Source organism: Echinops telfairi, unplaced genomic scaffold (assembly GCF_000313985.2).
Source record: "Echinops telfairi isolate 266 unplaced genomic scaffold, ASM31398v2 ScPeMD7_443;HRSCAF=831, whole genome shotgun sequence".
Classification (NCBI taxonomy): Eukaryota; Metazoa; Chordata; class Mammalia; order Afrosoricida; family Tenrecidae; genus Echinops; species Echinops telfairi.
This window is the reverse complement of record NW_022104341.1, coordinates 31,391,793-31,409,184: the sequence shown is the minus strand read 5'-3', so window position 1 is coordinate 31,409,184 and position 17,392 is coordinate 31,391,793.

Below are 17,392 nucleotides of genomic sequence, written 5' to 3'. Positions count from 1 at the left end.
CCCAGTGGCAAAGCAGCTTGCACGGCAGCCTGAACCTGTTGCAGAGCCTTTTCTTGTTCTGGGCCCCACTCAAAATTGGAAGCTTTTCATGTCACTTGATAAATAGGTCAAAGTAGAACACGCAAATGAGAGCACTGATTGTATGAATAAACATTTATACACAAGCATAATAGAAACTATGCATTGCTGGATAGTAATGAGGAAATGGTGAAGCACTTCACGGCATGGGTGGAGCTGGAGAACACTATGCTGAGTGAAATTAGTCAATCGCAAAAGTAGAAATATTGTATGAGACCACAATTATAAGCGGAGGGTGGGGGGAGCAAGATAAGGTGGCCTGCATGTTGTTATGATTCTGGAAGTTATGTAACTGGTATTTTAAATGCCAGCCAGGATCACTCAAGGTGACCAGACTTCAGCAAAGCTTCCAGACTAATAGACTATCCACTTCTGAGAAATTAGCCATAGAAATCCTATAAATAACAACGGAACATTATCAAATACTGAAAGCCTCCTGACTAGCTGTGCAACATTATCAGATATAGCGTGAACCGATGACCTGCTCAGGTCAGAGGCACTCAAACGATAACTGATACACAGCTGCCTTCTCAAAGTAGATTTGACCATATGACCTGAATGGAGTAAGGCCTTTAGGTCCTTCATTTTCATTTAGTGATACAACTTTTCAAAAATCAAGCTCACGGCCATGGAGTCGATGCTGACTCACAGCAGCCCTACAGGGCAGGGTATACTTGTCCCTGTGAGTTTCTAAGAGTCTGTTTGTGGAAGTGCCTGCTTTCTCCCAAGCAGTGCTGGTGGTTTGAACCTTGTGGATGACAGCCCAACACTGTAACCACTCTACCACCAGGGCTTCCTGCTGATGGAGGCATGACTCAAAAACAAACAGACAAAAAAAAAGACAACAACTACAAATGTCTATTAGTAACTGAAACTTGGAATATATGAAGTATGAATCTAAGAAACTTGGAACTCCACAAAAAAGAAATAGAACACATAAAGATTGATTTCCTAGGCATTAGTAACCGGAAAGAAATTGGTATTGGCCACTTTGAATCAGGAAATCATATAGGATATATGCCAGGCATAACAAATTCAAGAGGAATAGCATTGCATTCTTTATCAAAAAAGATATCTATCTTGAAGTACAGTGTTGTCTGTGATAAGATAAAATCTATCTGCTTACACAGAAATCTGGTCAATACAACTATTATTCAAATTTATGTACCAACCCCTAAAGCTAATGATACAGATATTCAACCAACGTCTTCAGTCTAAAATTGGTCAAACATGCAATCAAGATGCACTGATAATTATTGGTGATTGGAATGCAAAAGTTGGAAACAAGGAGGAAGGAACAATAGTTGGAACATGTTGCCTAGGTGATAGAAACAAAGCTGGAGATCACATGATAGGATTTTGTAAGTCCAACAACTTCTTCAGAGCAAATAATTTATTTCAAAAATGTAAATGGTAACTACACAAGTGGACTTCTTCAGATGGAATAAATAGAAATCAAAGTTACTACATTTGTGGGAAGATTCAAAGGAGAAGTTCAATATCATTATCCAAAATAAGGCTAAAGACTGTGTGTGGAACACACCATCAATTGCCCATATGTAAGTTCAAGTTCAAGTGGAAGAAAATTAAAACAAATCCATCAGAGCAAAATATGGCGCAGAGTATATTTCACCAAAATTTCAAGACCATCACAAAAATATATTTGACTCATGGAACACTAATGACAGAAGAGCTAACAAGTGTGGGGTGACATCGAGAACAATCATACATGAAGAAAGCAAAGGATTACTTAAAGTATAGGAAAGAAATAAAAGATCAAAGTGGATGTCAGAAGGAACTCTGAAACTTGCTCTTAATCATAAGTAGGTAAGACAAGTGGAAGAAACGATGAAGTAAAAGAGCTGAACCTAAAATTTCAAATGGCACCTTTGAGTAATATTCCCATAATATTTACAAAGTAAAATATTGTCATTAGATGTGTGAAGACCTAGAGTTAGAAAACACAGGAAGAACATGCTCTGCAGATATCAAGGTGAAAGAACTGAAGGAAAAAGCGGAAGGCCTTGAGTAGCAATATGAAAAGATTCTGGGGCAAAGTATTGACAATGCAGAAAGCAGGGATGGAAAATAGAAGAAATACACAGTCACCATATAAGCAAACTAGTCAACATTCAACCATTTCAAGAGATAGCATATGATCAAGAACTTGGGGTTCTGAAGGAAGAAGTCCAAGCTGGACTGAAGGCATTAGCCAAAACCAAGACTTATTGAATTGACAGAATACAAATTAAAACATTTCAACAAGCTGATGAAGCACTCGCTAACCCATGCCAAGAAATTTGGAAGGACAACGGACTGGAAGGGATCCATGTTTGTAGCCATTCTAAAGAAAGCTGACCACAATGTGGAAATTATTGAATAATACCATTAAGATTACACGCAGGTAAATTTTTGCTAATGATCACCCAACAGTTGCTTCAGTATATTGACAGGGAGCTGCTAGAAATTCAGGTTAGATTCAGAACACTTGAAATGAGGAATGTTATGGCTGGCATCAGATAGCTCTTGGTTCAAAGCAGGGAATACCAGAAAAATGTTGATTTGTGTTTTATTGGTTCTGCAAAGGCATTCAACCATGGGTAACCCTGAGGAGAATAGGAATTCCAGTACACTTCATTGTGCTCATGAGCACTTTGTACATGGATCAAGTGTCAGTTGTCCTATAGAGTAAAGGAATACTGTTTGTTGTTGCCAAGTTGAGTCTGACTCCTAGTGCCCCCACGCAACACAGAACGTCCCGCACCATCTTCACAATTGTCCCTATGCTTGAGCCCACTGTGCCGATGCGTGTCCTTGAGGACCTTCCTCTTTGTCACTGGCCCTCTACTTCACCGAAGCACAACGGCTTCTCGGAGACCGGTCTCTCATGACATCATAGCCAAAGTAGTTAAGGTAAGTCTCGCCTTCCTTTCTTCAGTGGCTCACAACCTTCCTAATGCCGCAAGTCTTTTTACAGTTCCTCATGTTAGGGTGACCCCCAACCATAAAATTATTTCTGTTGCTACTTCATAGCTGTAATTTTGCTACTGTTGTGAATCAGGCGACCCCTATGAAAGGGTTGTTCAACCCCAAAAGGGGTCACGACCCACAGGTTCAGAACCACTGCTCTGAGGAGTATTCTGGCCATACTTCTTCCAAGACAGATTTGTCCTTTTGGTCATCCATGATACTTTCCATATTGTTCACCAGCACCACAACTCAAATAAATTGATTTTTCTCAGTCTTCCTTACACAACAAGACAATTTAAAATACATGGTTGGAGTAAGGCACACCTTAGTCTTCAATGTAAGCCCTTTGCTTTTCAGAACTATAAAGAGGTTTGGCATATGATTTAAAATCCAGAAAGGTGTGCATCAGGTTGTATCCTTTCTTCATCCTCATTCCATCTGTATGCTGAATACATAATCCAAGAAGTTGGACTATGTGAAAAAGACTAAGGCATCAGGATTAGAGGAAGGTTTATTAAAAAGTGTTCAATATGCAGATGATGTAATTTTGCTTGCTGAATGTGAGAAAGACCTAAAGCAATTGCTGATGAATATCAAGGATTGCAGACTTCAGTATGGATTACAACACAATGTAAAGAAAATAAAGATCCTAACAAAAATCTGTACAAATAGACCAATGGGTAACATCATGGTAAATGGAGAAAAGATTGAAGTTGTCAATTTCACAAGAAATAAATATATACTTTTTACTTAGCAGATTTAAAAGATCACCTTTAAAACAGGTACATACAGTCATATTGAGACCAGGAAAATTAAACTGCTACTTAGATTCTCCTTTAAATTCACATCTATAGACTTATTAGCAACTCAGACACTACAAAGACTCATCTTCAAACAAATGTACACTTCACACAAAGCTCGTTCCTTGCAGTAGAAGTCATGAAATCTGATGAAAGGTAACATGTTTTTATTTAAAAGTGGTGTATTTTGCAAAAATATGCAGGAGGAATTTAAGAAATAAAGGTTATATTTTACATTTGGATCAAGTTGATATATGAAAATAATGAATGGTTAATATGATGTGCCAAAGAAAGAGGTATGTACTTGAGAGATTCCCCACTATATCATAGATACATTTCCATATCTAACTTGCTTTCACCCTCTTTTTGGTTCTCCAAACAGCAGTGTACTTTCTTGGCCATTTGTCACTGGAGGAAAAGGCGACTTCCATGAGTGTCTTGTTCATGGAGGAATCACCCAAGAAAACAGTGTTTCTCACAGCTTCAGCACGTACTTTCTGGCATAAAGAGTGGAACAAAGCTGTTAATTTGGCCTTAATTGTTCTGTTGACCATACTTTTCCTAACTGAAAAAAATAAAATCCTGGCACAATAAGACACGTGCAACAAATTCCTGCCTCAAATGAAAAAGCAGTTGGGGAAAGGCCAACACAAACTGATTTCAGTGTAGTTATAGTCATTGTATAAGTAGCTGGATAGTATCTGGTTATCATTCTTCAACGAGTTTTCAATATTGAACCATAACAACAAATGGGGCTTTTAAAAATATTTTATTCCATTCATAATGATTACGTATTTTTTCCTGGTTGCCCCAGGTGACCATCATCAATGTGCCCTGTACTAGTATGCCATATCCTAGTATGAGTAATGACTTCGAAGTCTGACTCATACCCCAGGAATTCTCTATCAGATCTGATTTTTGCTCCCCTTCCCAATTCTCAATCAAGCTCACTGCCATCGAGGCGATGCCAACTCATAGTGACCTTATAGGACAAAGCAGATCTGTCCCTGTGAGTTTCCAAGACTGTAACTTTTTATGCGAATAGAAACACTTGTCTTTATCCTGGAGAGTAGCTGGGGTTTTGAACTGTTGGTTACAGATCGCAGCCCAATGCGTAACCAACTTTGGGAAATCATTTATATGGCTGAGTCGTTTTTTGTTTCATATCTAGTGTGAATCTGTGAATGGTGAGCTACTAGTTTCTTATGGGTAGAAATCAGCAATTCTGCTAAACACCCTACAATGCACAGAATGTCTTGATACAACAAAGATATACACAGGGCCCAGCATGCCCCGAGGGCCACTCTGAGAAACCCTACTCTGATTACCTAATTGAGCCACATCATAGGAGAAAAATGTCAAATTATTAGCAGATCAAAACTTTAAACACTTAATTTTAGGTTATTTAAGTTTGAACCTTAGTAGTTGGATTCTAGCCTTGGTCAGGTAATGCCTGCTTGGACTCATCTTTTGAAAGATGGAAAATCTTTAGCAACACCACCTTTGACTTTAGGAGTGGTAATTGCTTAATGTGGGCTTATTTATATTAAACTAGTCTGCTGGTCTTCAGTACTAGCCTGATTTTCTCTTACTTGAAAAAGTTTATTTAAAAGAGAACAAAATTTTTTTTCACACGCCAAATGTAATAATATCACACAACTTTAAAATCAATGTGGCCTTTTCGATCAGTCAAAGTCAAATAGTTGATCATTTTCTTGGTTAATTTTTTTAAACTTTCAACTTGGCTCTTTTTTGAGCTTTTCCCCCTAACACCAACCTTGTCGATGACCAAGCACAGTACTGTGATAATACGAATTAGATAACAGTGTATTCTTGCTGAGATTGAATCTGTTTCCAAACTGGTCAGAAAATAGCCTGATATAAATCTTCATAAATTGAAATCAAAGATTAGGGAAAATCCACGGTTAAGTTATTCTTTTAAAGATTTATTTTAACAGTCAGTTTCATGAGCTTAAAGAAAACCATATGTAAAAGTTGTTGGTTCTTTTATGTCTTTACTGTTTTACAAATCATCTTACAGTTCTTATAACAGTCCATACATCAATTGTATCAAGCACATTTGTACAGATGTTGCCATCATTATTTTCAAAACAGTTTCTTTCTACTTAAGCCCTTAGTATCTCCTCTTTTTTCTTCCATCTACCACCCTCGTGACCCCTTGATAAAGTATTATTATTTTCATATCTTGCACCATCTGCTGTCTCCCTTTGCCCATGGTTCTGTTGTTCGTTCCCCTGAGGGTGCAGGGGGAGGAGTTATATGTGATGATTGCTTTCAGTTCCCCTTTTCTCCTCTTCAACTGCAGCTCATGTGCTCTTTGAAAAGGAAGGCAAGCGAAAAGTCTGATTTGACAGCTTTATTGAAATTGTAACAACGTTGAAATAATTTTGTTACTATGGATCTTCAGGAAATATAGATTCATAATGGAAGCGTCAACGTTTTATTTTACAGGCTTCAGCAGAGAAACACTCAGCTTTAAATAGTTCGTTTTCCCCTAGTTTCCAAGGGTGTCTGGTCCCGCCACTATCATGACAGACGGGCAAATTTGCTTCAGACTGAACATTTCTAGATAGAGTTGAAACACACATCTCAACAAATATCTTAGCTAAGTAGGACTCCAGAAAGTTCTTACAGAAGCAACAAAAAAAATTTTTTTCCATGATAATTAGACCATCATGGGTCGCTAAGTGCAAGACTGTGGAAAGTTGTAAAGGAACAAATTAAACATGAACAATCAAGAATTAGAACAATTGTTGGCTTAACATATATATGGGTATATATGTATGTCTTTAACTGTTCTATTAATCTGTTCTTTATGTTATAGACTTTCCTCTGAAACTGCATGGAGACATCCATTTCTTTCACTTGTAGTTGATGCAATTTCAGAAAGCTCTAAAAGCCTTGTACTAACAGTCAATCAAGTCTTAAAGTGCCTCGTCATTCTTGTCAAATCAGCCTTAATGTTTCTTGGCAGAAAAATCCAATGTTTCTATAATGATGGACTTAAAGAAACCCATGTTAATGCTGAGAATTCTCATTTTCTAAAATAAAGACCAGTATAAACTCTTTAGTTCGATTTGAGTGTTCAACCTTTAGTCTTCTGCCATAAATTCTGCTATGCAATCTGATATTATAGACAGAAAACTGGTTTATGGAATCAAAAGATCTGCCTTAGAATCATAGCTCCACCACTTAATAGTTATGAGCTCTGTCTTGTTTTGTATCACTGAGATTTGGTAACCTTACCAGAATTACAATGTCTAACTCAAAGAGCTAATATGGGGATTACATGAAGTAATGCTGCAAAAGTACTTTGGAAATTACAAATCACGATACAAATATCAGTTATATCATTGATAAAATAAAATTAAAAAAATAAATTTAACTACTAGATCACGTGAACCACAGCCTTCTGTAAACTGAGACCAAAAGAGCTGGAGAACATGCAACCACAAACCACCCTACCAGGGATAAGTAGAACGTCCCAGACAAAAAGAGAGAGGAATGTAGAATAAAATTTGAATTCCTCAATGAAGGACAGACTTAGTTGACCCATAGAAACTGAAGGAATTCCTCAGACTATTACCATAAGATAACCTTTCAACTTGTATTTGAAGCTACATCCATTACCTAATTCCATCAAGTTGACTGACTCAGCGACATCCTGTATATTCTAAAGTTAAAAATCTTTATGGGAACACATAGCCCCATTTCTTCCACATAGCAACTGGAGGGTTTCAACTGCTAATTTTGAAGCCCATCGCTTTTCCAGGAGCACCAATCTCATCCGTGAGCATGTGTTTCCTTCAACAATTAGCTACATGAGCTCATACAATCAGCATTAAGCCAAAAGCAAAAGACGAAGGCAATAAGGGAACGGTCTGCCAGATCAATGGAAAAAGAACAAGCCTAATGGAAATCATGAGCATGCTGCCGCATTGTAAAAACTGTAGCCAAGCATGGAATAATTTGTAAAATATAAATTGTTACAGAGGAACATAATTTTGGTGTGAACTTCCTCCTCAAAGAATAAATCATTATTTTTAAGATTATAAATTTAATGGCTATACCGAGACAAGTACTCCAGAATTAGTGGTAGAACATATTATATTTAATTGCTAAGCCAGCCGTGATATTTTTGCACATTCTGATTCTTCTTCCTAGAACTCTTCCCTCCTTACTTCTCGTGGGAACGCCTGCTCTTCAGTGTTTCGAGCCATAGCTGATGAAGACACTGTGTTTTACTATCATAGCACCATAGCCTTCACTCAGATTATGAAAAACATGCAATATGAATTACAGAGAGAAGGAATTGATCCTAATATGCAAAAGGGTTTTGTTTGGTAGGCACCCTGGAAATGATTCAGACTCAACAATCCTGCATGTAGCAGAGCAAAACGTTTGCCGGATCCCACATCATCCTCCCAATCCATCCTAGGCTGGAGCCCATCCTTGCAGCCACAGTGGCCATCCGACTTGTGACCTGTCTGTCTAGTTTTTGCTGACGCTCTACTTTAGACATTCCATGCTGTGGATCATAACAAATTATAAATAACATTGAGAAGACCAGGAATTCTAGAACATTTCATTGTGTTCCTGCAGGACCTGTACATTCACCAAGAGCCCGTCATTCTAACAAAATGAGAGGACACTGTGTGATGTAAAATCAGGAAAGATACGTGTCATGGCTGTATCCTATCACTATATTTACTCCATCTGTGTGCTGAGCAAATAATCCAAGCAGCTGATTAGATGAAGAACAATGTGGCATCAGGACTGCAGAAAGGGTTAAACAACTTGCAATATGCAAATGATACAAACTTGCTTGCTGGAAGAAAGGAGGATGTGAAGTATCTGCTGATGAGATCAAGGACTGGGACCGTCAGTATGGATTGTAACTCAATATGTATAGATATGGATATAGAAAGATCGATATGAAATATCCTCCCAGCTGCGGAAAGGAAGGAATATGACCACCAGATGACAAGCATGGGAAGATCTTCTCAGCAAATACCAGATAGGTCCCGTTAAAAGGGAACCCTGCTCTCCTCAGAAGCCAAAGAATCACATTAAAAGGTAAGTACACCAAATTTTTATTATTTTTTGTGTGGTTGTTGCTGGTTTTTTGTTTTCATTTTTTGTTTGTTTTTTGCTTTTTGTGTCAGAAATCAACAATTCCTGCTAATTGCTTCTGGATTCCCTTCAGTATTGACAAGTGGCCCAAGCGGCTTCAGAGCCTTCTCCTCCCCTGCCGAGAACTGAACTCCCCAGGTCCCATCTCAACCCACCCGACCAAGCCTCTTGTCTTTATGGCCTCTCCTAGCCCTGCCTTGATAGCAGACTGTGTGAGCAACCTCACACACACATACTACTTAAGTAATGCTTTTTGACATTTAAAGGTTTTATGTGTTTTTGTTTACATCCGCCTTATCTGGTACCCCACCTCCAAGCCCCGCCTCCCCCATATAGGAACTGTCCGCAGGAACTGTCCCCATAAAGGGACCATGCATCTCCACCTGAACTGCAGGTTTAGTTGTTACATTTTACTTTTTATTCGCTGCTATTTTCATTCAATCTATATTCTTTGTGAATCTCATGTTTTCCTTCTGTGTGGCCCTGCCCCCTGTGGGTACTTGTACCTCCCAGACAGATAGAGATTAACCACACGGATCCAAACCAGGGTTTGTCTTTGTCTTACACCAAGCGTTTTCTCCCTTGGGCTTGAGGGTACATTCATGAGACCAGGACAGCAGAAGGCCATATGCACCCCTAAGCCAAGCCTCCGTGCACGTCTTCCTCCAGCTACTCTCTGCACATATCTTCTTTGGTCTTCCTCCCCTGCTCGTGTTTTCCTTCCCACTCTCTTTTCTTTCCTTTTCTCTGTTGCCTTTAATTCTATTTCTTCACACACACACACACACACACACACACATGCTCACACACATAAATCCTTTTCATCTAGTTTGATTATTAACACACTTTTCCCCTGGCCCATCCATTCTCTATTTCTGCTCTCCCTTTCCTCGCAAATATACTTACTTCTCCCCTTAAAATTCATTTTCCCATTATTTTTACAAACTTTTTGGTCTGTCTAGATGGCCTATTATTATTATTACTTTATTTTATTCTGTCTCTTCTTCCTCCACATGTTCCATACTTACTCAACTCTCTCCCTCAATCTTCAGTTCCAAACAATGGTTTTACAGCTGCTGTTAGACCTCTGTCCAGTAATTTTAAAGTGCTAACTATCCCTACACAGTCCAAGACCACACATGCAACTATTATGTGTACCACAATGCTGTAGAAACAGCAGTCAACCACAGTACACTCCAAAAATAAAACATAGTCAAAGAACTTGATATCACCCAATCCCAATGAAATACTCAAAATGAGGTTATGGAACTATCAGAAATAGAATTCAGAAGATTGGTGTTTACATCACTCCAAAAAATGTGAGGAACATGTATAATAAGAAAGAAAGAAATTAAAAAACTGAAAATTTAGACAAAATGGAGTACCAGAAGATAAACGATGTGATAGCAGAATTAGGCAACCTGGTAAAAGGCATGTGAACTAGAATTGAAGAAATGGAACATGGACTTGGTGGGCTTAAAGACACAAACAAAGATCAACAGCAACAACCTGAAGGAATCCAAAGAAAGCCTGAAAATGACATGAAACACTATCGAGAGAAATAGCTTATGTCTCATCAGGATCCAGAACAGAAGAAACAAACATACCTACAAAGAAAATAGTACAAGAATGCATGGAACAAACTGTCCCCTACATTACAGAGGAAGAGAAAATAACTACTAAGGAAGCCGAGAGAGCTCCAAGTAGGATAGACACCCGGAAGAAAACATTGATACACACTGATAGTCACACTCTCTAACTTCAAGGAGTAGGAGAGAATTCTGAGGGCAGCCTTTTATCATGTAAAACTGACAAGAATAGGCTTAGAATTCTCAGGTCAACGTACACAGGTAAGAAGATATTGGGGTGACATATATCAAACTTTGAAGGAAAAAGAACTGCCAGCCAAGAATCCTAAATGCATAAAAAAGATCCCTCAGATACAAGGAACAAATAAAGGTATTCCCAGAAAAGAAAATGCTAAAGGAATTCATTAAAACTAGACCAAAATTTCAAAAGATATTAATAGAATAACTGTGGACTTAGAATCAGGAATAACAGTAGTTAAAAAAAATGAGATCATTATATGGGACAAAACCACCCAAAAAGGAATACAATGAGAGTAATGCTCAGAATTAGAGGAACAAAAAACCCCAGGAAAAGCACAAAAGAAAGAAAGAAAGACAAACCCAGCAAATTTATAGCAACAAACTCACATATATAAATTCTGCACTGAATATCAATGACCTAAATGTACCAGTCAAGTACCAGGTTGTATTAGAAAACAAGACCCATCTATATGCTGCCTACAAAAGACACACCGTAAGCTCAGTGACAAAAATATACCTAAAATAGGATGATGGGAGGGAAAATATCTACTAAGGCCACGACAATCATAAAAAGGCAGCAATGGCAATATTAATTTCCGGTAAAATAGACTTCCCGGCAAATAACAAAATGAGAGACAAGAATGGTCCACATAATGATTAAAGGGATAATACACCAAGAAGACATCACCATAATAAAAATATACACTCCTTCAATGAAAGACCTCGAAATCCATCCATCAAATCCTCAGAGTTGAAGAGAGAAATAACGGCTCAACAATAAGGAGACTTCAATACACCACTGTCAAGGAAAGACCAGGGAAGAAAATAAAGAAACCCATGAACTAAACAACACTCTCAACCAGATTAGTCTGCTAAACACGTACAGAACACTCCACTCAACAACAGTACAGCATTTATTTTTTTCTCCAGGGCACAGAGTACATAACTTAATAAATCACGTTAGGTCACAAAGCAAGTCTTGACAAATTCAAAAACAGTGAGATCCTACATGTTCTCAGACTACAATGCTATAAAACTAAAAATCAACAATAGAAGGAACCGGAACATAGAGACAAACGCATGAACACTGAGCAAAATGCTCCTTAAAAATGACTAGTTAATAGATCAAAGAAGAGCTGAAATAAGGAGAAAATGTAAACCCTTCAACAAAAGATAATAAATCATAATGATAAAAGGAGAAATAAGCTGGGAAACAGACAAACAATGGAAAAACTCAACAAGATAAGAAGTTGGGTCTTTGAAACAATTAACAAAATTGGCAAACTTAACATAAGAAAAGACAAAGAAAGTGTAAGTATCTAGAATTAGAGAGGAAAGGAGCAACATCACATGAAATTGAAAGAACAGCACACTCAGTATAAAGAAACTGAAAACATGTCCCCAGAGAAATGGAACTAGACAAAAATGTCCCCCAACATCACTCGTATTCAACCTCATTGTAGAAGTCTTAGCAAGCATATTAAACAACAGAAAGAAATCAAGAAATTTGAACACATTCATTGTCAAAAAAGGATATAACACACTATTAAGAAAGACTGAACTACCCCAGTTTGATCATCTAGAAGTAATGGGCAAATACCTAGAAATAGACTATCTACATATATTAACACAGACAGATAGATCTAGAAAACTTTAAAAACCCGTAAGGAAAGAAGTAAAGCAGATTATTCAGAAATTTCAATCAGGAAAAACCCTGGAAAGGATGGCTTCACATGGAATTCTACCAAGTATTCAGTGAAGAACTTTTGCCAACTCTACGAAGTATATTGCAGAATATAAAAAGCGATAGAGAACTTCAAATCTTATTCGATGAAGCAAATATAACTCTGGTACTCAAACAAGCAAAGGCCCCACAAATGACAAAAAAAATTACAGATCAAAATCCATCATGAACAGAGGTGTAAAAATTCTAACAGAATTCAACATAACAAAAAATAATAATTCATAATGACTAAGTGGAATTCATACCAAAAATGCAGAATAGCCCAACATTCAAAAAGCAATAAACGTAAGCCAAGATAAATAAGAACAATATTGTTATACTAATAAATTCAGGAAATACATTTGATAATGCCAAATACCCATTTCTGAGTAAAAACACTCAATAAAACAAAAATAGAAGGGAAATGTCACAAAATAATAAAGGTCATATACAAAAATCAAATTGCCAACATCACACTCAATCTGGGGAAACTGAAAACATTTTCCCAGATAAATGGAAATAGACAGGAATGTGCCCTTTCACCATTCTTATTCAGCATCATTCTAGAAGTCATAGCCAGGACTATTAGACAACAGAAAAAAATCAAGAAATTTTATTACATTCATTGGTTAAAAAAAAAAGGTATTTCTCTTTTTCATATAAGCCAGCTTCTCTGATTATTTGCTCAGCATACAGAGTGAATAAGAATGGTGAAAGGAAATGGCCCTGATACAATTGCTGAAGACAAAAATGTGCATAAGCAAATATGGCGAAGAAAACTGATGGTGTCCAGCTATCAAAAGATAAAGCATCTGGGGTCTTAAAGGCTTGAAGATAAACAAGCGGCCATCTAGCTCAGAAGCAACAAAGCCCACATGGAAAAAGCACACTAGCTTGTGTGACCACGAGGTGTTAAAGGGATTGGGTACAGGGAAATCAAAGAATAAAAATCATATCATTGTAAATGAGGGGGAGTACATCTGTAGGCAACTGGACATACCCTTACAGAAGGGGAGGAGATAAGCCAATCAGGGTGCAGGGTAGCAACGATGAAACATACAACTTGTCTCTGGTTCTTAAATGCTTCCTCCCCCCACTACCATGATCCCAATTCTACCTTACATATCCAGCTGGACCAGAGCATGTACACTGGTACAGATAGGAACTGGAAACACAGGGAATTCAGGATGGATGATCCCTTCAAGACCAGTGATGAGAGTGGCAATGCCAGGAGGGTGAAGGGAAGGTGGGGTGGAAAGGGGAAACCGATTACAAGGATCTACATATAACCTCCTCCCCGGGGGATGGGCAACAGAAACGTGGGTGAAGGGAGAGTCGGACAGTGTAAGACATGACAAAATAACAATAATTTATAAATTATCAAGGGTTATGAGGGAGCAGGGAGCGGGGAGGGAGAGGGAAAATGAGGAGCTGATACCAAGGGCCTAAGCGGGAAGCGAATGTCTTGAGAATGATGATGGCAATGAATGTACAAATGTGCTTGACACATGGATGTATGTATGGATTGCTATAAGAGTTGTATGAGCCCCCAATAAAATGATTTTTTTAAAAAAGTAAGATGAGAGGACACAACCCTGTCACACACCTTTCCTGATTTTAAACAATGCAGTAGTCCCTTGTTTCCTTGACACAACTGTCTCTGATCCATGTCCAAGATCCTCATGAGCACAAGTAAAAACTCCCGTTCTTCTCAGAGTTATCCATAGTTTGCTATGATGCACACAGTCAAATACTTTGGCATAGTCAATAAAGCACAAGTAAGCATCTTTCTGGTATTCTCTGCTTTAGCCAAGATCCATGTCACATAAGCAATAGTTTCCCTTCTTCCAAGTCTTTTCTGAATCCAGCCTCAACCTTGTCGATGAATTGCTGCAACCCTTGTTGGATGATCATCATTTTACTTATGTGTGACATCAATGATCTCATTCTATAATTTGAGAATTCTGTTTGCTCACCACTCTTTGGAATGGGTACGAATATGCATCTATTCCTGTCCTTTGGCCAAGTAGCTATCTTCCAAATTTCTTGGCATAGATACATAAGTTCTTCCAGTGCTTCATCAGTTTGTTGAAACATTTCCATTGGTATATCAATTCCTGAAACCTTGGTTTTGGCTAGTACATTCAGTGCAGCTTGAACATCTTCCTTCAGCACCACTGATTTTTGCTCATATGCTATCCCCTTAAAAGGTGGAATGTCAACTAGTTTACTTTGGTATATTAACTGTGTATTTTTTCCATCTTCTTTGGATGCTTCCTTCATCATTCATTACTTTGTCCAGAGAATCTTTCAATATTTCAACTTAACCTTAAATTTTTCTTGAATTCTTTCAGTTTAGGATACACTGAGCATGTTCTTTCTTTTTGGGTTCTCCAACTCCAGTGCTTTGCACATTTCATTATGGAATTTCACTTTTTCTCCTGGAGCTGTCCCTTAACACTTTCTATTCAGTTCTTTCTTTGGCCTCATCCTTTTCACCGTTCACTTTAGCTACTCTACTATTGAAAGCAAGTTTGAGAGTCTCTTCAGGCATCCACTTTTGTCTTTTCTGTCTTTTTAGTGACCTCTTGCTTTCTTCATGAATGATGCTCTTGATGTCCTCCCATGGCTCATCAGGTCTTCTGTCATTAATATTCAATGGGTCAAATCTGTTCATGAGATCGTCTCAAAATTCAGGTGTGATGGACTAAAATTCATATTTTGGCTCCCGTGGATTTGTTTTCACTTTTTTCTACTTCATCCTGAACTTACAAAGGAGCAATTGATTGTCTATTCCACAGTCAGCCCCTGGGTTGTTTTACCACCTGATATTGAGTTTCTCTGTAGTCTCTTCCCAAAGATGTAGGCAATGTGATTTCTGGGTGTTCCATCTGAAGAACTCCATGTGTAGAACTCCATGCGTATTCCATCTGAAGAACCTGAACAAGTCAATGGTTTTGCAAAACTCTAACAGGCAATCTCCAGCTTCATTTCTATCACTAAGTCCTTAGATGCCAACTACCATTCCTTCCTCTTTCTTTCCAACTTCTGCATTCCAAACACCAATACTTATCAATGCATCTTAATTGCATATTTAATCAATTTCAAACTGAAGTCATTGGTAATTCTTCATGTTTTTCATCACTAGTTTTGTAATTGGTGCATAAATTTTAATAATATTTGTAGTGCTTAGATTTCCTTTAATACAGATAGCCATAATCCTATCACAGAGAGCATTGTATTTCATGATAGGTCTTAAAATGTCCTTTTTGATGATGATGTGAAGCCATTCCTCTTACCTGTGTCATTCGTGGTGTAGTAAACCATATGGTGTTCTGATTAAAAATGGACAGCACCAGTCCATTTCAGTTCACAAATACCTGGAATATTGATCTCTATTCATTCAATAGCATTTTTGACAACTGTTCATTTTCCTAGATTCATACTTCATATGTTTTCAATTCTGATTATTAGTAGGTTTTTGCAACTCTTTCTTCTCATTTTGTGTCCTGCCCCATCAGCAAATGAAAGTCCTTGAGGCCTTTATACTCCCAAGCTTCATTTCACTCCCATCATTCTGGTCCACTTTATACGGGGCAGGCAGCTCTTCCCCAGTCCTCTTTTAAGTGCCTTCTCACCTGAGGGGCTCCTCTTCCAGCACCATCTCTGACAGAGTTTGCTTCCATCCATTAAACCTCCAGCATCTAATAATGTCGATATTCTATGCATAAGGTGTGCAGTGGTAAATTCTTTAGAAGGAACTGCCAGTTCCTTCTTTGTCTTCTGTTCTTAGTCTGGAAGCTCCACTGAAACTTGTTCACTTTGGGTGACCCTGCTGGCATTTGAAATACCAGTGACAGCGCTTCCAGCATCATAGCAACACAAGCCACCGCAGTGTGACAAACTCATACAAAAGTGATGGAAATAAACCGTATGATTCTCTAATTATCCACTGGGCTTCTGCACTATTCTTTCTGGTGGCAGCCCTCCCTGTCTTATCTGCCTCTTAAAATAACAATTCCTCTTCTCACAGTGTGCTCAAACACATTAAATAAAGTTTCCTGGGTGCCCTTTCCTCTGCTGGACCAAACAATATCATGGCTACATGCTTCCCTTTCTTTTAGCACTCTGTCCTTACCTCCCTTAGCACTTGCATCACCTCTTCATGAATACTTGTTTACAAACTTTTCGCTAAGGACAGGGAATTTGGGTATTTATCTATAGTAACTATGGAAGAAACTGTAAATCAATTAAATATTCTATAATTGTTTTATGATGGCGAGAGTGAGTGGCATGGAGAATCAAGCATTGCGTTTGGGAATTTTTTAGATGCTTGACACCTTTAGGAATCTCATAGATTCTTAATTCCAACTATTCTTTCATTCCATGAATTATTTGAGAAGCGCTCATCACTGCTACATAACCATTGCAAGGACCTGCACTGTCCCTCTCTTCCTACTGCAATTGGAACAGAAGGACAGCTTGGGTGGGTCACTGAAATCCTCAAATCACAATTGTGCTCTGATGCGCTGAAAGCAAACTTTCAAACCATTGGAAAATCTAGTTCCCCAAGAACAGGTCAGCAGCTGACTTGCATTTGGTTGGAATGCCAGCGATTTCTTGTAAATGAGAGAAAGTCACTTCAATTCTTGGACCTCAGATCCATAAAATAGAGATAATGCTCATTTCACAAGGTTGTTGTAAGATTAAGACAATATGTGTAAAACTTCCCAGCGAGTGCCTACATATACTGGGAAGCATTAAATGTTATTTCCATCTGCCATCTCCTGATTCCTATGCTCCTTCAGGAGCTAAATTTGATATGATTGTGGTAAAGA